The 26,742-nt window shown below is 38.5% G+C and overlaps 1 long non-coding RNA gene across 1 annotated transcript in view; it reads left to right on the forward strand.

The window, feature by feature from the left end:
* Positions 1–26,742, forward strand: part of LOC104004929 (uncharacterized) — a 155,622-nt gene that overhangs the window by 25,303 nt on the left and 103,577 nt on the right. Inside the window, exons 3-7 of the long non-coding RNA XR_010149586.1 lie at positions 8,077–8,198; positions 9,040–9,199; positions 16,009–16,117; positions 16,631–16,741; positions 16,833–16,935. This is a non-coding gene — a long non-coding RNA (uncharacterized LOC104004929). The remainder of the gene's footprint in view (positions 1–8,076; positions 8,199–9,039; positions 9,200–16,008; positions 16,118–16,630; positions 16,742–16,832; positions 16,936–26,742) is intronic.

Genomic DNA, 26,742 nt, shown 5'->3' on the forward strand with positions numbered 1-26,742 from the left:
ATTTTGCATCAATGTTCATCAAGGATATTGGGCTGAAGTTTTTGTTGTTTTTGTGTCTCTGCCAGGTTCTGGTACCTGGATGATGCTGGCCTCAAAGAATGAATTAGGGAGAGGTTCCTCCTCATTAATTTTTTGGAATAGTTTCAGTAGGAATTGTACCAGCTCTTCTTTGTACATACGGTAGAATTTGGCTGTAAATCTGTCAGGTCGTTGGCTTTTTTTGGTTAGTAAGCTATTTATTACTGATTCAATTTTGAAGCTTGTTTTTGGGCTGTTCAGGCAATCAGCTTCTTCCAAGTTCAGTCTTGGGAGGCTGTATGTATCCAGTAATTTATCCATCACTTCTAGATTTTCTAGTTCGTGTGCGTAGAGGTTTTTATGCTGTTCTTTGCTGGCTATTTGTATTTTTGTGGAGTGGTATTGTTCACTTTGTTGTTTCTAATTGCATTTATTTGGATCCTTTATCATTTCTTCTTATTCGTTTAGTTAGCAGTTTATCTATCTTATTAATTTTTTTCTAAAAACCAACTCGTGGATTCATTGATCTTTTGAATGGTCTTTCACATCTCAATCTCCTTCAGTTCAGCTCTGATTTTGATTGTTTATTTTCTTCTGCTAGGTTTGATGTTGGTTTGCTCTTGCTTCTCTCGTTCTCTTAGTTGTGATGTTAGGTTGTTAACCTGAGATCTTTCTAACTTTGTGATGTGGGCATTTAGTGCTACAAATTTCCCTCTTAACACTGCTTTAGCTGTGTTCCAAAGATTCTGTTATGTTGTATCTTTGTTCTCATTAGTTTCAAAACATGTCTTGATTTCTGCCTTAATTTCATTAGTTACCCAATAGTCATTCAGGAGCAGGTTGTTTAATTTCCATGTAATTGTATGGTTTTGAGCAATTTTCTCAATCCTGATTTCCAATTTTATTGCACTGTGGTCTGAAAGAGTGGTTGGTATGATTTTGATTCCTTTGTATTTGCTGAGTAGTGTTTTATGTTTGATTGTGTGGTCAATTTTAGGTTATGTGCCATGTCACAATAGGAAGAACTTATATTTTGTTGTTTTTGGGTGGAGAGTTTCTGTAGATGTCTATCAGGTCCATTGGTACAGTATTAAGTTCAGGTCCTGAATATCTTTGTTAATTTTCTGCCTTAATAATCTGTCTAATAATGTCAGTGGAGTTTTGAGGCTTCCGACTATTATTGTGTGGGAGTCAAAGTCCTCTTTGAAGGTCTCTAAGAACTTGCTTTATGAGTCTGGGTGCTCCTGTGTTAGGTACATATATATTTAAGATAGTTAGGTCTTTTTGTTGAATTGAACCCTTTGCCATTATATAATGCCCTTCTTTCCCTTTTTTTGATCTTTTTCGTTTAAACTCTACTTTGTCTGAATTTAGAATTGCAACCCTTGCTTTTTTCTGTTTTCCATTTGCTTGGTAGATTGTTCTCCATCTCTCTGTTTTGAGCCTGTGAGTGTCATTGCTTGTGAGATAGGTCCCTTAAAGACAACATGCCATTAAGTCTTTCTTCTTTATCCAGCTTGCCACTTTTTGCCTTTTAAATGGGGCATTTAGCCCATTTATATTCAAGGTTGGTATTGATATGTGTGGATTTGATCCTGTCATTGTGTTGTTAGCTGGTTATTATGCTGGCTAGTTTGTATGGTTGCTTTATAGTCTCACCGATCTGTATACTTCAGTGTGTTATTGTAGTGGCTGGTAATGGTCTTTCCTTTCCACAGTGCTTCTTTCAGGAGCTCTTGTAAGGCAGGTCTGGTGGTAACGAATTCCCTCAGCATTAGCTTATTTGAGAAAGATCTTATTTCTCCTTCACTTACGAAGCTTAGTTTGGCCAGATGTAAAATTATTGGTTGGAATTTCTTTTCTTTTCTTTTTTCTTTTTTTTTTTGAAATGGAATCTTGCCCTGTTGCCCAGGCTAGAGTGCAGTGGCACGATCTCAGCTCACTGCAACCTCTGCCCCCTGGGTTCAAGCCATTCTCCTGCCTCAGCCTCCCTAGTAGCTGGAACTACAGGTGCCCACCACCATGCGTGGCTAATTTTTGTAATTTTAGTAGAGGCGGGGTTTCACCATGTTGGCCAGGCTGGTCTTGAACTCCTGACCTCAAATGACCCACCCACCTTGGCCTCCCAAAGTTCTGAGATTATAGGCGTGAGCCACTGTGCCTGGCTGGAATTTCTTTTCTTTAAGAATGTTGACTTTAAGAAAGTCTTCTGGCTTGTAGGGTTTCTGCTGAGAAGTCTGCTGTTAGTCTGATGGGCTTCCCTTTGTAGATGACCATGCTTTTCTCTCTAGTTGCCTTTAACATTTTTTCTTTTATTTCGACCTTGGAGAATCTGATGATTATGCCTTGGGGATGATCTTCTTGTGAAATATTTTGTGTGGGTTCTCTGCATTTCCTGAATTTGAATATTGGCCTCTCTAGCTAGGTTAGGGAAGTTCTGATGCATGATATCCTGAAATTCTCCCCATCTCTTTCAGGGAGACCAGTGAGTCACTGATTCAGTCTCTTTACATAATTCCATATTTCCTTTCCCCATTGCTTGTTTTTGTCAGGTTTGTTGAAGATCAGATGGTTGTAGATGTACAGTTATATTTCTGAGTTCTCTATTCCGTTCCATTGGTCTATGTGTCTGTTTTTGTACCAGTACTATCATGTTTTGGTTACTGTAGCCTTGTAGTATAGTTTGAAGTCCAGTAGTGTGATACCTCCACCTTTGTTCGTTTTGCTTAGGATTGTCTTGGCTATATGAGCTCTTTTTTGGTTCTATATGAATTTTAAAATAGTTTCTTCTAAGTCTTTTTTTTTCTTTTATCCTATTTGATGACCTTGGGGGTTTGATTGTGGTATAAGGTACATTCAGTTATCTGACTTCATTTTTAGAAGATTTTATGGAGTCAAGGCTCAGGATAGGACTCCTGGCCCACATGCTCTAACTCTGGGGGACTGATATGGAGCTCTCACTTTGTTCTCTGACTCCTTGAGGTTTGGAACTTGCTGCTCTAGAAGGGCCAAGGGTGCTTCCAGACTGCTGGTCACAACACTTTGGTGGGTGTTGTCAGCCAATGTACTTCATAGGGCAGTGGCATCAGGATCCTTCCTAGTTCACATGTGCCAGTAGCAGCTGCAGCTGCAGCGTGGTGGGGTGTATACTCCTTGGCTGCAGCAGGGTGCTAGTGTGTGCTAGGTTGTCAGCCTCCATGCAGGCATTTGCAGCAGCCACTGACGTTGACAGCATGGTGGCTTGTGGGGATTGCTGGGGCAAGGGTGGGGCCACCAGCAAAATGTGTGTGTTTGTTCGTGCATGTGATAGTGTTAGCATGGGGGTGGGGTGCTAGCTGGCACAGGACTGTGTGACTCCTCTGTGTGTTCTCCTGTGGGCAGTGGTGGCTGCTTAGGGTGGGGGTGGATCAGTTTTTCTCTGTGCCTAGTTTTGCACCATGGCAGTTTTAAAGCAGGGGTGGGGTGCTGGTGGAGGTGGGGCTGGCGGGCTCTATGCCTGCCAACTCTCTGATGACAGTGGTGGTGTGGCAGGGGTGCTGGTGGGGACTGGGATGGTGTGCACTCACAGTGGCAGCAGTGGCATGGAAGGGTGCACGTGCACATGCATGCTGGTTGGGGAGGAAAGGCCGGGCCTGCCTCTGCACACACATGCTGGCAAAGCGATGCAGGGGTGTGGCCGTGGGCCAGTGTGTGCAGGCAAGCAGCACACAGGAGGTCACCAACTGTTGCATGTTCACTGGGGCCAGCTCTGCTGGTCAGGGGCACTACACCATCCTCAGGAGCTATGATGTGAACCCCAGGAGGTACCTGGGGGCTGCATGGCAAGCAGGTACAGCCAGATTGGGGCTTCAGGAGAGGCCAGCAGATGAGGGGTGCTCAGGTTGGACTGGCCCTGTCTCATGGGCAAGACCACCCAGCAGGGTTCAGGTCCAACAGTTCCCCTAGGGCTAAAGTCTCCTATGGGAGCGAGTCAAGCCTAGGGGGATGGGCAACCCTGGCAATGCTCCACTGTAGACACTTGTGCTCCAAACCCTCTGGGTTCCACTTTATCTGGAGTTCTGCCCCTACCACTTCTCTGGGCAGCTCTCCCTGCCAATTCAAGTGTCTGTGGTGATCAAGGGGTCTCCCCCTGCCAGGATTCCAGAGCCCATGGTGACAGTGGGTTGCCCTTTGCCTGTTCAACTCACCCCTTCCCCTGGAGTCACTGGGGGCCAGGAATGAGTCCAGTGCATGGTAGCCCCAAGCACGGTTCCCAGCTTCCCCTTTCAGCCCAGCATCTGTCTCCTCTTCGTCCTCTCTCAATGCCTTCCCTCTGAAGATCTGCTAGGAGTGCACCAGTCTTCCTGATGCCCTGGACCCTCCATGGGAGATGTTCCTCCTGACTGTCTAGTTGGCTATCTTGCCCCCTGAATCCCCCCCTGGAGTTTTGAACTCTCAGAGCCTCCTGCAATTAATTCACGCTGAATAACAAGCAATTAGGCAATTACAGTTCAGGTTTTCCTACCCTGGCACTGGTTCCCTTGGAGGTTTCCGCTTTAGATTTCTGCTCTGGTAAGTTGTGATTCTCTGTATCCACTTGTCTGTCTCTCCAATTTTTGGAGCAGTGGTTTGCCCTGTGGCCTCACTTTTCTGATGGATCTGTGAAGAATTGTTGATTTTTCAGTTTGTTCTAGTTTTACTTGTTAGGGTTGAGTTACGACTTCTAAGATCCTTAACTGTCAGCCAAAATTGAAAGTGTTGGGGAGATGTTTTAAAATGATGATTCTTAAACAGTTAATAAATACAATTTTTAATTGGTGGTTAATAAACCAATATCTTGCTCATAATATAAGTGAATGAATGAATCAATATTTTTGCATCAGTTGTGATAATTTGTTGCAGATTTCATGTCTTTCACTACATTGTAGTATCCAGAGTGCCATTGCCATGTTTTGATCAGCTTTATGTTCCAATGTATTTAGAATTGTGCCTGGCATTTCAGACCCCTAAAAAATATTGATTGAACATATTGTGAGACTGAGAAAGGGGATTAAAAAATAGTTGCAAAGTAAGAAGAGAACAGTTCATTCAAGAGATTTTTATTGAGTGCCTACTATGTGCCAAGCACTTGTCTAGGTACTAGTGGTAAAGTAGTCACAAAACAAAGATTCCTATTCCCATAGAGCAAATATTCCAACAGGAGAAGGGAAAATAATTAAACTTAACAAATAGGTTAATTATATAGTATATTAGAAAGTGGTAAGTGCTAAGGTCAAGAGAAAAAAGTACAGTGGGAAAAGGGAAATTGGAATGCTGGAGTTGGTAAGATTGGGGTTGCTTAGATTAGGCCTTATTGAGAAGGTTATTGGTTATTCAAAGCCCAAGAAACAGCTTCTACAAAGGTCCTGAGGCAAGATCATGTCTCAAATGTTTGAGGAACAGCAAGGGGGCTCATGTGGCATTAGAGAGTTAATGAGAGGGAGAAGAAGATTAGATTATGTAGATAATTATAAGAATAGTCTGTTCTTTCCTCCCATATATGTTGAGTTTGCTTTGTTAAAAGGTCTATTTCTGGACTTTATATACTGTTACATTCATCTACTTGTCTATCTTTATGCCACTACCATACTACCTTACTTATTGTAGCTTTTCATTGAGTCTTGAAATCAGGTAGTGTTAGTTCCCAAATTTGTTCTTCTTTTTCAGTTGTTTTGGCTATTCTAGGACCTTTGTATTTCCAATACGAATTTTAGAATCACCTTGTCAATTTCTACAAAAATGCCTGCTGGGAATTTATGAGAATTGTTATCTTAACAATATTGAACTGTCTGACGCAGATATGAGTGTATTTCTCTGTTTATTTGGGTCTTCGTTAATATCTCCCAGCAATGTTATTTAGTTTTTAGTGCACTAGTCTTTCCCATCTTTGGTCAGATTTATTCCTATGTATTTCATATTTTTTGATGGTATTGTTTTTTAAGGTTCAGTTTCCAATGGCTTTTTGCTATTATATAGAAACAATTGATTTTTGCCTATTGCTGTTGAATACTACAACTTGTTTGTAGTTGTAAAACTCAAGCTTGCTAAATTCATCCATTGTATTAGCTTTTAAAAAATATATTGGGTTTTTTACATAGACGATCACATCATCTACAAATAGACAGTTTTACCTCTTTCTTTCCAACCTGTATGCCTTTAATTTTGTTTATCTTATCTGCTTGCAGTGCCTAGAAACTTCAGTATTATGTTGAATAAGAGTGGTGAGAACAGATGTCCTTATCTTGTTCCTGATCTTAGAGGGAAAGCACTCAATCTTTCACCATTAAGTATGACATTAACTAAGTTTTTTGGTAGTACCCTTTATCAATTGAGGACACTTTCTTCTTATCCTATGTTGCTGAGAGTTTTTATCAGAAATGAAATTTGGTTTTTGTCAATAGCTTTTTCTGTCGAAGATGATCATGTGATTTTTCTATTTTAGGTAGCTAATTGTATCAGTCAGGGTTTTCTAGAGGGACAGAATTAATAGGATAGATGTGTATGTAAAGGGAAGTTTATCAAGGAGTACTGACTCAAGCAATCACAAGGTGAAGTTCCACAATAGGCCATCTGCAAGCTGAGGAGCAAGGAAGCCAGTACGAATCCCAAAATCTCAAAAGTAGGGAAGCCAGCAGTACAGTCTTCATTCTGTGGCTGAAGGCCCAAGAGCCCCTGGCAAACCACTGGTGTAAGTCCAAGAGTCCAAAAGCCGAAGAACTTGGAGTCCAATGTTTGAGGGCAGGAAGCATCCTGCATGTGAGAAAGATGAGAGCCAGAAGACTCAGCTAGTCTGTTCTTCCATCTTCTCCTGCCTGCTTTATTTTAGCCGCACTGGCAGCTGATTAAATGGTGCCCACCTAGAATGAGGTTGGGTCTGCCTCTCCCAGTCCACTGATTCAAATGTTAATTTCCTTTGGCAACACCCTCACAGACACACCCAGGAACAATACTTTGCATCCTTCAATTCAATCAAATTGACACTCAGTATTAACCACAACACTAATATAGTGAATTATGTTGATTGATTTTTGAATCAATTGCTTTCCTGGGAGAAACCCCACTTGGTCATAGTACATTACCCCTTTTATATATTATATATTGGAGTTTTAAAATTTTGCTTAGAATGTTTGCATATATGTTTAAAAGAGGTTGATCTACAGTTTTCTTGTAATGTCTGGTTTTAGTATTAGGGTAATGCTGGCCTCATAGAATGAGGTTAGAGAAGTATTTCTTCATTTACAATTTATTGGAAGAGTTTGTGTAGAATTGGTATTATTTCTACCTTAACTTTACTAGTGAAGATATCTGGGTCTAGAGATTTTTTGTGGTGGGAAGTTATTTAAATACCAATTACATTTCTTTGATAGATATCAGGTAATTTATCAAATCTACCAAAGTTCTTCTTGAGTGAACTGTGATAAATTGACAAACAAGGAATTTGTCCATTTGACCTATGTTGTCTTGTTTTTGGACACAAAGTTGTTCACTTTGTATTCCGTTGTTATCCTTTTAATTCTAGAGCATTCGCGATGATGCCACATCTTTCATTTTTATAATTAGCAATTGGCGTGTTCTCTCTTTTTTCCTGGTTAGTATAACTAGAGGTTTATTAATTTTATTGAACCTGTCAAAGAGCCAACTTTTGGTTTCATTAATTTTCTCTATTGGTTCTATCTATTCCTTTGATTTCTGCTTTAATCTTTATTATTTCATTTCTTCTGATGATTTTCAGTTTAATTTGCTCTTCTTTCTCTAGTTTCATTGGTGGAAGCTGAGGTCATTGATTTGAGAACTTCACTTTTTTTCCATTCCAGACATTTAATACTATAAAAATTTCCCTAAGTACTGTGTTAGCAGCATCTCACAAATTCTAATATGTTGAATTTTAGTTTTCAAATTTGGTTCAAAATATCTTTGGTTTTCCTCTTTGATTTTTTGCTTTGACTAATGGATTATTTAGAAGTGTGTCTTTAGTGTTCAAATATTTAAGAATTTTCCAGATAACTTTTTTTTTTGTTTTTTTTTTTTTGTTTTTTTTAGATGGGGCCTCACTCTGTCACCCAGGCTAGAGTGCAGTGGTGCGATCACAGCTCACTGCAGCCTCAACTACCCGGGCTCAAGTGATCCTCCTGCCTCAGCCCCACAAGCAGCTGGGACCACAGGTGCGTGCCACAATGCCTGGCTAATTTTAAAAAATTATTTGTACTGACAAAGTCTTGCTGTGTTGCCCAGGATGGTCTCAAACTCCTGACCTCAAGTGATCCTCCCACCTCAGATTCTCAAAGTGCTGGGATTACAGGCGTGAGCCACTATGCCTGGCCCAGATAACTTTCAGTTATTGATTTCTCATTTAATTCTTTGTTGTCACAGAACGTATTCTGTATGACTTGAATGCATTTAAATTTGAGTCTTGTTTCATGGCCTTTCTTGGTTTATGTGTATAATTAAAGATAATATGTATTTTGCTGCTGTTGGTTGGGGTGTTCTATGAATGTCAATAAGTTCAATTTGGTTGATAGTGTTATACAAATCTACTATATCTTTACTGATTTTCCTTTTACTTGCTTTATCAATTATTGAGAGATGGGTATTGAAATATCTGACCATAATAGTGTATTTGTATATTTCTCTTTGCAGCTTTATCATTTTTTGCTTAATGTATTTTGAAGCTCTGCTATTAAGTATGCAAACATTTAGATTGCTATGCCTTCTTGATAAATTGACACTTTTATCATTATGAAATGTCCTTTTTTATTTCTGACAATATTTTTGCTCTGAAATCTATTGTGTCTGATACTAGTATAGCCCTCCTAATTATTTTTTCTGGTCTAGTGTTCTGTTTCCATTTGTGATGGCTAATTTTATGTGTCAATTTGGCTAGGCTATGGTGCCCAATTATTTGATCAAACACTAGTCTAGATGGTGCTGTGAAGGTACTTTTAGATATGATTAACATATACATCAGTTGACTTTAAGTAAAGCAGATTACCCTCCATAATATAGGTGAGCTTCATCCAATCAGCTGAAGATGTTAAAAGCAAAAACTGAAGTTTCCTAAAGAAGAAGGAATTCTGCCTCAAGACTGTATCATAGAAATCTTTCCTGAATTTTCAGCCTGCTGGCCTGCTCTATGGATTTTGAACTTGCCATCCCCCACAATCATGTGAGCCAATTCCTTAATATCAATCTCTCTATGTATATATGTATACATACAAATGTATATATTATATATATAATCATTTATATCTTATTTTTTGACACACCATCTTTTTACTTTTAAGCTGTTAGTCTCTTTATATTTCAGTTGCATTACTTGTAGGCAGAAATAGTTGGGTCTTGTTTTTTAATCCAATCTGACAAGCTCTGCCTTTTAATTGGGGTGTTTAGAATGTTTACATTTAATGTGCATATTGGTATGGTTGAATTTGTTTGTAATTTTGCTATTTTTCTATTTGTTCCATCTATTCTTTATTTTTCTTTCCCTCTTTTCCTGCCTTCTTTTATATTAATTATTTTCTACAATTTCATTTGATATCTTTTTTGAAATTTTAGCTACAACTGTTAATTTTGCTATTTTAATACTTGCTTTACTGATTATAGTATAATATGTTCCTTCTTAATATCTTATACTGGTAGTGAGTTTCTCAGGAGTTTGTAGCTGCCCAGTCTTGAAGTATAAGCCTCAGGATACTACATATACTAAGAAACTGGCAGAGTTTGTGAGTAAACAAGAGACATCATTGGAAGAAATGTGTAATTACAACTTTTTTGGGGAAGAAAAAGAATAAGGACTTTGAATATTGAGGAATTCAGGTACTAGGTGCAGAAGATGAAAAAATGAGAAAGACCCAGCTGCAAATGTAGGAAGTTACTAATACAGTGGAAGATGCTTAAATGAAAGCAAATAATTATAAATCAATATGGCAAATATCATTATAAACCAAGTGTCTCTTATATAGTCCCATTGACAAAAATACTCAACTCTCCATGCTCTCTGACTCTATAATACCATTGGAAACATGCTCCCAAAGGTTTTCCAGAAATCCCAAGTGTGCTATTCCTTTCTAGGAGTCAGTGGGTAATGTAGTTTGCTCCTAGGATCACAAGTGATTGCATCAGGATTTGACTCCTGGCCTTATCTGAGGCAAAAATATTTTTTCTTTTAGTAACTGGGGTACAGTATATCTAGGTATTTAGACACTATGCTAGGAAGAACATTTATGGGCAATTGAGGCAGCCATTTCCAGTATGTGTACAATAATCTGAAAAACAGGTCTGCACAGGGACCTACCCTTGTCTTATAACATTGCCTAATACCTCTAGTGGAAGTAGTAGTAGTAGTAGTGATCATTCTTCTCTTGGTCATGACATTAAAATAAATGTTTTTACTGTGTCACCTAGTTTCTGGTGAATATCTTTAATCAATTTAACACTGAAAAATCAATTATAAATGTAGAATTTTGTTAAATAACTTAAAAAAATATGTTGAGATGATCAAATGGCCTTCTTTGCATATATGTTTTGCTTAAAATTAGTGTATTGTTTTCTTTCTGTATTATCCTTATTCGATATTGGAATAAGAATTATCCTACCTTCTTTGAAAGAGATGGGACAATTTCTCCTTTAACATGCTCTGTAAATCTTTCTTGGCTTAGTGGTTTGTTTTAGTAGTAAATATTTTAGTACTTGATGTGATTTTATATGGTTATTATTTTACTAAGTTTTCAAAACATTTCAAAAATATTATCTATGCCTTTCTTTAAATGTCTTTGTTGAGATACAACTCGGGTATCATAAAATTCGCCTATATACATAATACAATTTAATGGTTTTAGTATATTCAGAGTTGTACACTGTCATGGGTTGAATAGTGTCTCCCTAAAAGATCCATCTAGAATCTCAGAATATGACCTTATTTGGAGTAAGGGCCTTTGCAAATGTAACTAAGATAAGGATCTTAAGATGAGATCACCCTGGGCCAGGCTCTGCTTCTAGTTAGCCCACCTACAGCTTCCTCACATGGATAGCCTTTAATCAGGGGAGCGTCTGAGTCCTTGCCAGAGTGCAAGTGATGGTGGCAGACTCCCTTGCTCTAACAAGCCCTGAATAAATAGATCTTGCCTGTTTTCATTTGGTTGATCTTTATTTATTTCCACAGAAGTGTGTGTGTGTCTGAATGCCACTCCTGAACAGAAATGTACTAAAGTCATCATTGATAATTATGTGGAATTTGTAGATTCTGTCTAAAGAGATAATGAGTGAAGGTTAAATAAAGAGATAAAATATAAGATATATTTTGTACAATTATAATTATTTTATCAGATATTTTCAGCTGCAAATTACTGGAAAAAAACCTCAGTTTAAAAAATGAGTGTTTTTTTTCCTTCATAAGAGGGCCTGCTTCTTCCCGTGTGCTCTTTTTCAGATCAGTGAGGAAAACCTTCCTCCTTATATCTTCTTCTTCTGTTTCAGTTGGTCAGAAGAGTATAGACTGGGAAGAGAAACGGGACCATCCTGCTTGACTTAAACCAATAATGAGTTATGCCTCTGGTGCTGGAAGAAAAGGTCCAATTTACAGTAGCAGCAAATACGATAAAATACTCAGAAATAAATTTAACAAGAAATGTAGAAGCCTCATAAAAAGAAAAATTTTAAAAGCTGTGGAGGGAAACAAAAGAAGACTTGGACAAATGGAAAGGCATACTTTGTTCTTAGGCATAAAGACTCAATTTCACAAAGATATAAATTTTGTATATAATCTATAAATTTAATGTAACTTCAAAGCAAATGCTAAAAGAATTCTTAACACTAGCAAAGAGATTCTAATGATTAGATGGGAAAAAAGACATGAAAGAATAACCAGAAAAAATTCTAAAATTCAAAAACTATCTTTTTCTATAAGAGGGGTAGTCATCAGTACAGAGAATCAATTGTCCCTTCACTGGACAGAATTTGCATGACTGTGGAAAATATCATTTGCCTTGCTCTTGGTTATCTATAATTTATGGAGTAAAACAGCTCAAAGACATGGAAAGGCTGAGATAACCTGGATAAGTGAGCTAGACAAACATCCACTATCTTTTTTTGTCCATTTCCAAGCATTCATGATTTTTTCTGACAGTATCCCCCGACCCCTGCCTTGTGATCATAATAATTATAAAAAAAGAGAGAAAAGATTATTTTGTGATTGAACTAAGACTGACATTAGATTTGACTTGATTATTAATTATGCATGACAGAAGAATGTTAATTTACTGCTTAGGTCTCTTTAAATTTGCTTTACCAAATCAAGAGCCATACAGTATTGAAGCATGATAAAATTAAATTCTTTTTGGAAGTTCTTAAAAGGAATATTACATTGGGCTTTTCTTTTCCTTTTTCTTTGAAACGGCGTCTCGCCCAGGCTGGAATGCAGTGGCACGATCTCGACTCACTGCAACATCTGCCTCCCGGGTTCAAGCGATTCTCCTGCCTCAACCCCCCAAGTAGCTGGGATTACAGGCATCCACCACCATGCCCAGCTAATTTTTGTATTTTAGTAGAGATGGGGTTTCGCCATGTTGGCCAGGCTGGTTTTGAACTCCTGACCTCAGGTGATCTGCCCACCTAGGCCTCGCAAAATGCTGGGATTACAGGGGTGAGCCACCATGCCCGGCCCTCACATTGGGCTTTTAAAAACCTCTTTTGTTTGTGATATTGAAGCTAGGAAAGCAAACCCAACAAACCCTACCAGATATCACCTGTAATATCTACAAATGTGTGGGAATTTCTCTCTTCTTGAGGTACCCCCAATACCCTAAATCTTCTGGTCAGCCAGGAAGAGACCTTCTTCACAGCTGTAAGGCCAGGGTACCCTGTAAGCCAGGGAATAGCTAGTTTTCCTAAGAAAGTTTTGTAAGGCACTAAGTTTCTGAGTTTCTGAATATATTCTTAATATATTTCTGAGTTTCTTAATATATTTCTGGGTTTTTAATATATTTTTGAGTTTTTGTGAGGGTAATTTATTTAAGTTTAGCACATTTAAAGCATTTGAAGTTCGTTTTTCTTTTTCTTTCTTTCTTTCTTTTTTTTTTTTTTTTTTGAGACAGGGTTTTGCTCTGTTGCCCAGGCTGCAGTGCAGTGGTGTAATCTTGGCTCACTGCAACGTCCGCCTCCTGGGTTCAAGCAATTCCCATGCCTCAGCCACCGAGTAGCTGGGATTATAGGCGTGTACCACTATGCCTGGCTAAATTTTAAATTTTTAGTAGAGACGAGGTTTCACCATATTGGCCAGGGTGGTCTTGAACTCCTGACCTCATGTGATCTGTCTGCCTTGGCCTCCCAAAGTGCTGGGATGAAGTGCACTTTTCTGATTTTCTGAGTCTTGGGAATATCCCATCTATATAAGCACTTATCTGTCTCTTACGTAAATCAATCCAAAAAACACCCCTTTAGTTTAAGAGACTTCATAATGTAATTTTTTGATACCCCTGGGAGATAGGAAAACATCCAGTTACAAAGAAAGGTACAATCTTTTGAGAGTTATGACACACAGATATACATATACATAGTGAGCTTAAAGCTTCAGTTCTATGTTAGCCACAGGTCAAGAGTTGATACAGAAATACCAAAACACCCTGAAGTAGACATCAAAAAGCTGTTCCCCTTCCTGGTGAGCTTGAAATTCTTGATTGGTTTGGCTCAAAAAAGACCAATAGATAAACAAAACAGACGAATCAAATTATACATGTTCACTTCACTCAAGGGAAAAATAGATAAGGCCAGGTACAGTGGCAGGCACCTATAGTCCCAGGCTTGATGGTTGCTAGAGCCCAGGAGTTTGAGGTCAGCCTGGGCAACATAGTGAGACCCTCTAAAAAAAAAAAAAAAGAAAACAGATATCTATAATCTATTAACCTAGTTTTGGAGACCACCAAATGGTCATACATTAAAATCAATTTCCTAATCTTTTCTGACACCAATGGGAAATAATTTATTAACCATAAATGAAACAGACATACATAAACACACAGACAGTAGAAAGGAAGATAAACCAGATAAATGGAGAGTTAGCAAAGTTAAACTTCTTTTGTCACTTGGCGTTTATCTCCAGGAGCTAAGAAAATATGTGCCTGGTCTCAAGCCACTTACTGGGTACACTTTCCTGGCAATGTGGTTTACTTGCCTCTCTCAGGTGAATTCCTTGGGCATTTTGGTAGAAGATCTCCAAAAAGATAATTTTTAAAAAAGGTAAAATAATGACTCCAATACACACGTAAAATGAACAAGTGTCTGAGATTTTACTTAACCCATTTATTAATGAAGGAGCCAGTAAGATATCACAAGCAGTTTCTTATTTTCAGTAATTAAAATATGATATATAAAGCCATTGTCATATAATGATATAAAGCCACTGTCATATAAAAAGCCATTGTCAAATGATATTATAAAGCCATTGTCTATGATATTATAAAGCCATTGTCATAGGCAAAAAATGATAAGAAAAAATATTGTAGAGGTATGTCAGGCAGTTAATTACTAAAAACATTTATAATATAATGACGTTATGGTATTTGTTAACTTAAAAGTTTTTTTGCATTGTTACTTTTTATGAATACAACATTTTGTATTCATAATTTTATATTATTTTATTTTAATAATCCTTCTCCCTAAATTGTATAAGCTTCAGTCTTCACAAAACCTCCTAACAAGAGGCAAGGCCGTCTGTGGAGGTGGAGGTGGAGGTAGAGGTGGGGGTGAAAGGGAGTATGGTGCGGGTTCCTGTTTCAGGATTTAGAGAGTGGAAAAAGTTTGGAGTAATGATTGTAGAACTAGGCTGGAGAGTCAACCGAGGAAAAGAGTAAAGTGGAGGAGAGCTGTCAGGGGGTCTAGCTGAGGTTGAGTAGTGCATCTTCTTTTTTTTTTTTTTTTTTTTTGAGATGGAGTCTCATTTTGTCACCCAGCCTGGAGTGCAATGACGTGATCTTGGCTCACTGCAACCTCTGCTTCCCGGGTTCAAGTGATTCTCCTGCCTCAGCCTCTCGAGTAGCTGGAATTACAGGCATGCGCCATCATGCCCAGCTAATTTTTGTATTTTTAGTAGAGATGGGGTTTCACCATGTTAGCCAGGCTGGTCTCGAACTCCTGACCTCAAGTGATCTGCCCACCTCGGCCTTCTAAAGTGCTGGGATTACAGGATTGAGCCACCTGGCCTGCATCTTCATTTCTGATGTGAAGAACATGGGGCAGGGACTCTCTCCTAAATAGCATGGTACCATTTAGATTTTGGGTGAGCAGTGAAGATCAGTGTCAGATTCAAGATTTTAAAAATGGATCTGACAGGTAAGGGAATAGCTAACATCTCTGGCAGAATCTCATTAACCCTTTGATGACTTGCTAACATGTGATGTCACTTTTCATTGGGCCTTTGCCTCCTCCACCACTGATTTATCTCTTGTTAACATGCCTGCCCTTATGGTGTTGAGATTCACACACATGTATGCATAGCCTCCTCCATGGGGTCAGATCTCTTTTCCCTCTTGGGATGGTGTGAAGGCAGACTTACGATCTTGCCTCAATTAGCGTTCTTAATGCAATCTCAGTAGTTGGGGAAGCTTCTCTTTACTTGGGCAGTATTTCATTAAATGTTTGGCTGCAGAGCTGAAGTGTGGATGCTGGTGAGTGGAGAGGAAACAGAGTGTGGCCTGGCCTTTGCTTTGGGGCAGGTCTTTCCCTAACGTCTAGGAAACTTAACACTGTGGATGGCCAAGTGGATAAGTAGTCTCTGAAATCAGTGGGGAGCTGCTGCTTCAACAGTGCAGCCAATGAATGCTGATGGCTGAACTCACAATTCACCCTGTTACTAACGCATCACTCGATAAGGTAAACTGACTATTTAGGATGGCTGGGGTACAGGAGAAATTATATAAATGTTGATTAATTTGAGGCTTCCTTCCAATTCTCTTTGTAATATCTTGTTGTTTTCTTTACTAGCGAGTTCAGAACATAAGCTCCTCTTCAAAGTAAACACAGGCCCATGAAAACTTGACAGAAAAGGAGTGGAGGATGTGAACTGGATAGATATGGGATAAAGTAATAAAAGGTAGTTAACATTTAGTCAGTGGTTAATGTGTGCCAGACATTGTAATAACTTACATATCCAATTACTATCTATCTATTGCCACTAAATTTTCACAATAGCATAAGGCAGATACTATTTTATCTCCATTTTATACAAGAGAAAACTGAGTCTTAGAGAAACTTAATTGCTTGTCAGTGTCACACAGTTAGTAAGTGTCAGAGCCAGGATGCAAACCTATGTCTGAACTCTGAATCCCATGCTTTTTATGAGATGCTGAGAGCTCAGTAGATAAAGGTGAGAGTGGGTGGTTATGGATAGAGAACAGTAGTAGGTTTGAGAAAGAATAAGTGGTCATCACAGGGGTAAGCAACAGGTATCTCTTCTGGTGACAGTTTGAAATTACATTGCAATAATTTGTGCTACTAATAATTTGTTGTTACTAATAATGGAATATTTGTGAGTGACTTACATAAAAATAAATTGGAGAAAATTTAATATCACTCTTACCTGGATTCTGATGTGTTTCTCTTTAAGTGAGAGGGAAGGAAGTTGAGTTACAGATGGTTAACTCCCACTTGTATGTCCCGTGCTGGTGAAGTAATACCAGGTGTACATCAACTGTTATGGGAATGAGGTGGAAACAAGGTAAGAATCACCAGACTGAGGATGTTATGCATGGAGGATGTTGCAACTGTCATGAATGTTGCTCTCAAATCTCTTCTCCTTTGGCTCCTAGGGTCTTTGAATAGAGGTGGGGGGAGCAAACCTCTGCTAAAGTAGACACAGAGATCAGAAGCAACGAAGTCAAAGCTGCTTCCCACCAAGCTGTGTGGTCCCAGGCAAGTCACAACTTTTTTCAGCCTTAGTTCCTCTATCTGTAAAATGCAGGGTGTATATGTGGTATACATTTTTGACAGGCTTATTGTGAGAATTAAATGAGATTGTTCATTTAGCTGTGATTACCATTTTGAGAGATTTGATAGCAAGCAAAACCTCTAGTCTTGGTGGGCCAAAGGCCCTCGAAGATGGCATCCTAACAGCAAATTGAAGCCTGTAACTCCTAAGACTTCCCCTGTCCCTCCCACGTACACGCTCAGTGACCCCACCACCCCCTCTACTGACAAAGACCCTGCCTCTCAAGTGCTTGAACACACCAATCTCCAAACAAAAACTATTAGGAAAACTTTTAGAGGAGTGAAGACCCCTGATAGGAGTGGGCCCATTGTTGGTAACATGTTGTTGGGATGTTTGAGAATTAGTTCTGAAAGTCATTACTTTTCCCCTAAATGGAATTTTTCCTGGAAGGCCATAAAAATAGAAGAGATTAAAATTTTTACTAGGTTGATCAGGTTACGCACATCCTCTGGCTCAATACATCACAAACAAGAAAACAATGAAAAGCATTTATACAGAGTCTTTCTAGCCAGGGGTCACCTCAACATATCATAAAACATTAGTTCATGACAAGTGAGAGATTGGAATCAGCTGTGCCCATAAACTAGTGCTCATTTGCAGCCTGTACTTTCAGGGCAGGAGAAAACTTGAAGGGCATGTGGGGTTGTATAAATTGGCCTTGTGAATCAGCAAGAACATACTCCCAGCCCAGCCTCTCCCTCCAGACTACTTGGCTGTTCCAGTGCCCTCCTACCAAGGAAAATTGGATTTTAGTTTGCTTATGACTGCTTTGAACATGTCAGGCCCCATCTGTTCCTGAAGGCATCCAAGATATGGGCATGACATTTTACCCAGAGCCTGAAACCGTTAAAATTCAGTCTTTGAAAAGATAAAGCTGAAAGAATGATGTTATCAATAAAAACAATGATTTCCTTTGGTGCAAGTTGAACAATTCGGTTGGTGACAGTATTTCAGATGTCATTTAAGTTTGTTAACTCTTATTCACAGTTCATCCCCCGTGACTGGTTGGGGAGCAGGGTGGAGAGGGATCTTGCTTCCATTGCACCTGACACTCCACTTTGCCCATATTTTATCACAGGATTTGCCATTGACTTGTCTCCCCAATCCAGGCTGTAAATCTACTAACTGATATATTAGGGTTCGATGAATGTTTGCCTTAATACACTTGACCTAAGTGGGCTCATTAATTCCCCTAGATTTAAAAATCATCCTTTCATTGATATAATTTCATCCCAAGTTAGGTTATCTCTCCTTGGCTATTATCTACTTTACATATTCATGAATCTCTTACAGAAATCTCAAAGTCAAAATATATCTCAAATTCTTCTATTTTGCTTCATTACCTTAGTCCGTGCCAGCATCATCTATCATCTGGACATTATAATAGGCTCCAAAATGATCTTGTTTGTATTCTTTTCCCCCACCAACCCAATCTCCCATTCTCTATATAATAGTCTTTTAGTTTTTGTCTGCATCCACACTCTCCTTCACTTCTTACCTCCCTGTATTAGTTTTAAGCAAATTTTTTATCCAGAACTATTATACTTAATATATGTGTGTATGTGTAGTAGATTATATAATATGCAATTATATACTATATGTACATATATACACATATATGTACAGACACAAATATACATACTCCTTTTTTGCTAAACATAACCACAATAGTGTTATCATATTTAAAAATGTAATGCTTTAAAATATCAAATATTTTTGAGTCAGTGTTCAAGTTCTCAATTACATTATAAATAGCATAGTTTTGACAGTTTTTAAAATATCAAGATTTGTATAAGATCAATGCATTGTGATTCATTATGTTTCATAAATCTATTTTAATATATAAGTCCCCCCAACCTTGTTTTTTTCCATTACTATTTATTTGTTAAGGAACTGAATTGTTTCTCCTGAATGTCTCACACCCTGGAGTTTGCTTATCACATCTCTATAGTATATTTTAACACATCCCTTTGTCCTCAGTATTTCTTATAGATTTGTTGATGGCTTTAGAGGCTAGATTTAGAGAGACTCGATTCAGGTTTGATTTTTTCTGAGGGGGTGACTACTTCATAGGTGGCGTTGTATTCTCCTATGCTGATGTCTGGATATCCCTCACTTAGTGATATAGCAGATATTAATTAGATGCCTACATGCATTACTTCATAGGCTGTTATAAAACAATTTTTTTATATGAAAACAAGATTTTTTTAATGAAAACAAGATTTTTCATTCTTTCTTTGTTAATCAGATGGATTATTACACATCTAAAAAGAAAAATATCCTCTCATCTACTATTCGGAGGGTAATGTTACTAAAATGAAAATAGAATTTTCTGGCTTTGGTAATAACCCTCCCTCTAAAGACAACTAAAAAACTGGGTAGAAAAAATAGTCTTAAAAGGAACAATAAGGAAAAACAATAGTGAAGAATTATGAAATTGTGATCAGCTTGAGAAAGATAGGCAGCCTCAGTGGCTTCTGCCCGGGTGGTGTTCAAAGATTGGGACTAGGTTACACTTTTGGCAGGTTAGTGTAGGAAGGAGATAAAAGTTGGAGTCAGGAGGTTAAGACCCTGAAGGGCTTCACCATTCAAAAATGTTTTTACGCTGGATACACGTTCCTATTCCAGGGAAAAGGATGAAAGGTAGAGTCACACACTACCTTGGCAGGGACAGGGATAAGAGTCCTGTGCCCTCTAATGGTGGGAAAATTGTTGAAACACTCCTTGCTCACGACTCAGATCTCAAAGGGATATTGCTATGGACTAAACATTTGTGTCCTTCTCCCAATTTATATGTTGAAATCTTGACTCCAAATCCACCACATTTGATGGTATTAGAAGGTGGATGTATTAGCTCATTCTTGCACTGCTATAAAGAAATACCTGAGACTGGGTAATTTATAAAGAAAAGAGGCTTAATTCGCTCATGGTTCTGCAGGCTGTACAGGAAGCATGATGCTGGCATCTGCTTGGCTTCTGGGGAGACCTCAGGAAACTTACAATTATGGCAAAAGGCAAAGGGGGAGCAGTCGTCTTACATGGTGGGAGCAGGAGCAAGAGAGCATGAGGGGAAGTGCTACACACTTTTAAATAAGCAGATCTCTATAAGAAGTTTGCTCTCTACCTGCTCTCTACCATGTGAGGACATAGTAGGAAGATGGCTGTCAGCAAACCAGGAAGAGTGCCTCACCAGACACTGGATCTACTAGCAACTTGACCTTGATTGTTTTAGCCTCAAGAGCTGTGAGAAATAAATATTTGTTGTTTAAGCCGCCTAGTCTATGGGTAATTTGTTACAGCAGCCCAAATGGACTAAGACAGATGTGCCCTGGGAATAAGGATATGAACTATATTTTGGTAGGTCACCTTGGTGACTCAGAAAACCTTGGTTCCCACCAGGTACCTGACAGAAGGTAAAAAGTCTCTCTGAAGGAAAATAACACCATCTAAGGCTTCAAATTGTTTCTATTAATAAGTTAAAAGTGGCCTGAAAACTATGAAAAACAATGAGATACACCAAGAGATAAAACAACATAAGCAAGAACCAGCAGAAAAAGTAGTTCAGAAGAGACATCAGATACTGAAATGAAGCTGGGCGTGGTGGCTCATGCCTGTAATCCCAGCAGTTTGGGAGGCTGAGGCAGGTGGATCATTTGAGGTCAGGAGTTCAAGACTAGCCTGGGCAACATGGTGAAACCCTGTCTCTACTAAAAATACAAAATTAGCTGGGCATGGTGGTGCATGTGTGTAATCTCAGCTACTTGGGAGGCTGAGGCAGGAGAATCGCTTGAACCCAGGAGGCGGAGGTTGCAGTGAGCTGAGATCATGCCACGCACTCCAGCCTGGGCAATAGAGTGAGACTCTGTCTCAAAAAAAAAAAAAACCGAAATGATTCAATATGGATTGTAGAACCACTATGCTTACTACATTCATAGAGATAAAATCTGAGCTTAAAAATCTCAGCTGGGAGCTAGGTGCTATAGCATGACACTGAATGTTTTCCTCCTCATATCAGGAACTAGAAAAGGATATGTGCTCTTGTCACTTCTGTTTAACATTGTCCTGGAGGTTCTACTCAGGCAATTAGGATAAATAAAGAAATAAGCCAGATAAAACAAAACAAAAAAAGCCCTCATGATTCATTAGGATAATCATTAAGAGAGTGGAAAAGTGTGTGGAACTTCCAAACTAGTAGATAAAAAAACGTAGAATAATAAAAAGTAACCAACCCAAAAGAACGCATGAAAGGAGAGGAAAAGGAACATAGAAGAGGTGGCTTAATAAAACACATAATGAGATGACAGATCTAAACTCAAAAATATCAGTAATTTCACTAAATGTAAATGGATCAAATGCTCCCGTTAAGAAACAAGGTTTTTTAAAATTGAATTTAAGAAAAAACCAGTATAGGCTGTTTATAAGAGAAAGATTAAAAACAAAGTTTCAAAAAGGTTGAAAGTAAAATAATGGAAAAAGATACATCATGGTTAGTTTTATCGTAACTTAAAAAAAGTTCATGTAGTTATATTATTATCACACAAGTAGACTTTAAGATAGAAAGTATTATTAGCACTAAAGTGCATCACTTCATAATCATAAAAGGTTCAAATCACTAGAAAGATTTTTTAAAACTGTAGTTTCTATACACTTTTAAAAATTTGTGATTTGTGTGATTTCTTTTCTTCCTATTATTAATAATTTATTTATTTATTTTAAGAGGCAAGGTATCACTTTGCTGCCCAGGCTGATCTTGAACTCCTGGCTTTGAGCAATCCTCCTGCCTTGGCCTCCCAAAGTGCTGGGACCACAGGTGTAAATCACACCTGGCCCCTTTCCTCGTTCTTAATAAACTTAGTTTTCTACCTAATTTTGTATTCACAATTCTATATTCTTTTGCTTATCTTCATCACAGATTTTTTATTCTTCCTAGTGCTTACCATGATTTTAAATTATTTTGTTGTAATTATTTGTTTCCTCTTTTAGGGGAGTCGGGGAGAACTTGATTTCATTTTAGAATGTAAGCCTTCGAAAGCACTGAAAATGTATTGCTTACCATTCTATCTCCAGAACTTATAAAAATGTTGGATGAATGAATGTGGAGGAGTGAATAAAGAAGAATGGAGAAAGGGGTACTATGGAACTAGCACAAATGTTCCCAGGGCAGGTATAAGCAAGGATGATGAATCTGGGGCCAAAGTAAAAGGCACAGACTTAGGTAAAGGGTGACGCCAGGCAGGGAAATGAGAAAGCCCTCAGGATTCAGACGGGAGATGACCCAATGCTTAGGGCAGATTCTGGGCAGCACAGAGGGAGCAAGAGAGGTGGGATGAGCCTCATGCAGGGGCCGGATGTGACTCTGCCTAAGGCTGGTGCTGTTTCCCATAAGTGGGTGTTTCCATTCCTGGCCTCTGAAGTGATGAGAATCATGTTCCAAAAACTCACTAAAAGCAAAGCCCCTCTGTTTTCTTCAGCACTAGCTTTTGCCTGCAGTCATTATCTATAAAAGACAGCATGTGGACATGATAATTTTAAAGGAATTTTCCAGGTCTAACATTTTATTTTTTTTCCTGGCTTTCTTTCTTTTTTTTTTCTCAGAACTTTATTCTCTGAATCATGTAAGCTGGAAATCTGTCATTCTTGATGTTCCCTCTGTCCCCTCACTGTTCCAAAGTTTTAATGATAAATCTTTCTGTTTCCTCTTATTGATTCCTGTTTTAGTCTCCCTGGTTCAGGATTAATCACTTCTTACTTTCTAAGTGGTCTATCTGGTTCTAGTGCAGTCTCCTCACTTTCCTGGTGTTTGGTTTATCTTTCAAGTCACCATCTTGTTCATCATCCGAGTATTAAAACACATTTAAGGCTATCCCAATGTCTCAGGATAGAGTCTGAATTCTCTGATTGGTCTTTTTTTTAAAATTCTAATTTTTGTGGGTATTTGTATATATTTATGTGGTACATGAGATATTTTGATCCAGGCATGCAATGCATAATAATCACAACGTGGAGAATGGGGTATGCATCCCCTCAAGCATTTATCTTTTGTGTTACAAACAATCCAATTATATTCTTTTTGTTATTTTAAAATACAATTAAGTTATTATTGACTATAGTCACCCTGTTGTGCTATCTAATAGTAGGTATTGTTCATTTTTTCTGTTTTTTTGTACCCATTAACCACGCCCACCTCTCCCCCAGGCTCCCACTACCCTTCCCAGCTTCTGGTAACCACCCTTCTACTCTCTGTCTCTAAGATTTCAATTGTTTTGATTTTTATATCCCACAAATAAGTCTCTGCTTGATCTTTAAGGGCTCCCAGATTTCTGTCTCAATCAACCGTCCAACCTTATCTCCTACTACTTCCCTGAAAAAAACTTCTGCTCCTTCCAAACTGGTTTGGTTATTATTTTCCTCAATATATCATGTTCCTTTTGATTGCCATACTTTTGATGATTTCTTCTTTCTTCCTTGTAATGCCCTATTCATCATCTCCCATCAGGGATCTTACATTAGTCCATTCTTGCACTGCTATAAAGAAATACCTGATACTGGGTAATTTAAAAAGAAAAAAGGTTAAATTGGCTCATGGTTCTACAGGCTGTACAGAATATATGACAGCTTCTGGGGGACCTCAGGAAAGCTCCAATCATGGTGGAAGGCAAAGGGAAAGCAGGCATGTCTTACATGACTGGAACAGGAGAAAGAGAGAGATGGGGGAGGTATCACACACTTTTAAACAACTAGATCTTGTGAGAAGTCCCTCACTATCATGAGAATAGCATCCGTGATTCATCACCTCCCACAAGGCCCCACCTCCAATACTGGGAATTACAATTCAACATGAGATTTGGGTCAGGGCACAGATGCAAACTATATCATTCCACCCCTGGCCTCTCCCAAATCTCATGTCCTCTCACATTGCAAAATACAATCCTGCTTTTCCAACAGTCCTCCAAAGTCTTAACTCATTCTAGCATTAACTCAAAAGTCCAAAGTTTCATCTGAGACAAGGTTAGCCTCTTCTGCCTATGAGCCTGTAAAATAAAAAACAAGTTAGTTATTTCCAAGATACAAAAGAGGTACAGGCATTGGGTAAATACTCCTATTCCAAAAGGGATAAATTGGCCAAAACAAAGGGGCTACAGGCCCCATATAGTCCAAAGCCCAGCAGGGCAGTCATTAAATTTTTAAAAGACACAGACTGGCAAATTGGATAGAGTCAAGACCCATCGGTGTGCTGTATTCAGGAGACCCATCTCACATGCAAAGACACAGGCTCAAAATAAAGGGATAGAAGAATATTTACCAAGTAAATGGAAAGCAAAAAAAAAAAAAAAAAAAAAAAAAAAGCAGGAATTGTAATCCTAGTCTCTGATAAAACAGACTTTAAACCAACAAAGATCAAAGAAGACAAAGAAGGGTATTACATAATGGTAAAGGGATCGATGCAACAAGAAGAGCTAACTATCCTAAATATATATGCACCCAATACAGGAGCACCCAGATTCCTAAAACAAGTTCTTAGAGACCTACAAAGAGACTTAGACTCCCACACAATAATAGTGGGAGACTTTAACACCCCACTGTCAATATAAGACAGATCAATGAGACAGAAAATTAACAAGGATATTCAGGACTTGAACTCAGCTCTGGACCAAGCAGACCTAATAGACATCTACAGAACTCTCCACCCCAAATCAACAGAATTTATATTCTTCTCAGCACCACATAGCATTTATCCTAAAATCGACCACATACATGGAAGGAAAACACTCCTCAGCAAATGCAAAAGAATGGAAATCATAACAAACAGTCTCTGAGACCACAGTGCAATCAAATTAGAACTCAGAATTAAGAAACTCACTCAAAACTGCACAACTACATGGAAATTGAGCAACCTGCTCCTGAAGGAATACTGGGTAAAAAACGAAATTAAGGCCGAAATAAGTATTTTGAAATCAATGAGAACAAAGAGGCAACATACCAGAATCTCTGGGACACAGCTAAAGCAGTGTTAAGAGGGAAATTTGTAGCACTAAATGTCCACATCAGAAAACTGAAAAGATCTGAAATCAACACCTGAACATTGCAATTAAAAGAACTAGAGAAGCAATAGCAAACAAATTTTAGGAATGTGGGTGCTCCTGTATTGGGTGCATATATATTTAGGATAGTTAGCTCTTCTTGTTGCATCGATCCCTTTACCATTATGTAATACCCTTCTTTGTCTTCTTTGATCTTTGTTGGTTTAAAGTCTGTTTTATCAGAGACTAGGATTGCAATTCCTGCTTTTTTTTTTTTGCTTTCCATTTACTTGGTAAATATTCTTCTATCCCTTTATTTTGAGCCTGTGTCTTTGCCCGTGAGATGGGTCTCCTGAATACAGCACACTGATGGGTCTTGACTCTATCCAATTTGCCAGTCTGTATCTTTTAATTGGGGCATTTAGCCCATTTACATTTGAGGTTAATATTGTTAGGTGTGTGAATTTGATCCTGTCATCATGATGCTACATGGTTATTTTGCACATTAGTTGATGCAGCTTCTTCATAGTGTCATTGTTCTTTATATTTTGGTTTGTTTTTGCAGTGGCTGGTACCAGATTTTCCTTTCCATATTTAGTACTTCCTTCAGGAGCTCTTGTAAGGCAGGCCTAGTGGTGACAAAATCCCTCAACATTTGCTTGTCTGTAAAGGATTTTATTTCTCCTTTGCTTATGAAGCTTATTTTGGCTGGATATGAAATTCTGGGTTGAAAATTCTTTTCTTTAAGAATGTTGAATATTGGCCCCCACTCTCTTCTGGCTGGTAGGGTTTCTGCAGAGAGATCTGCTGTTAGTCTGATGGGCTTCCCTTTGTGGGTAACCTGACATTTCTCTCTGGCTGCTCTTAACATTTTTTCCTTCATTTCAACCTTGGAGAATCTGACAATTATGTGTCTTGGGGTTGCTCTTCTCGAGGAGTATCTTAGTGGGGTTTTCTGTATTTCCTGAATTGGAATGTTGGCCTGTCTTGCTACGTTGGGGAAATTCTCCTGGATAATATCCTGAAGTGTGTTTTCCAAATGGATTCCATTCTCCCCATCACTTTCAGGAACACCAATCAAACGTAGGTTTGATCTTTTCACATAGTCCTGTGTTTCTTGGAGGCTTTGTTCATTCCTTTTCATTCTTTTTTTTCTAACCTTGTCTTCATGCCTTATTTCAGTAAGTTGATCTTCAATCTCTGATATCCTTTAGTCTGCTTGATCAATTTGGCTATTGATACTTGTGTATGCTTCATGGAGTTCTTATGCTATGTTTTTCAGCTTAATCAGGTCATTTATTTTCGTCTGTAAATTGGTTATTCTAGTTAGCAGGTCCTGTAACCTTTTATCAAGGTTCTTAGTTTGCGTTGGGTTAGAACATGTTCCTTTAGCTCAAAGGAGTTTGTTATTAACCACCTTCTGAAGTCTACTTCTGTCAATTTGTAAATCTCATTCTCTGTCCAGTTTTGTGCCCTTGCTGGAGAGGCATTGTGATCATTTGGAGGAGAAGAAGCACTCCGGTTTTTGGAATTTTCAGCATTTTTGTGCTGGTTTTTCCTCGTCGTCATGGATTTATCTACCTTTGATCTTTGAGGCCGATTACCTTTGGGTGGGGTTTTTGTATGGGGGTCTTTTTTTGTTGATGTTGATGTTGTTGCTTTCTGTTAGTTTTTTCTCTTTTTCTTCTAACAGTCAGTCCCCTCTTCTGT

Source organism: Pan troglodytes, chromosome 12 (assembly GCF_028858775.2).
Source record: "Pan troglodytes isolate AG18354 chromosome 12, NHGRI_mPanTro3-v2.0_pri, whole genome shotgun sequence".
NCBI lineage: Eukaryota > Metazoa > Chordata > Mammalia > Primates > Hominidae > Pan > Pan troglodytes.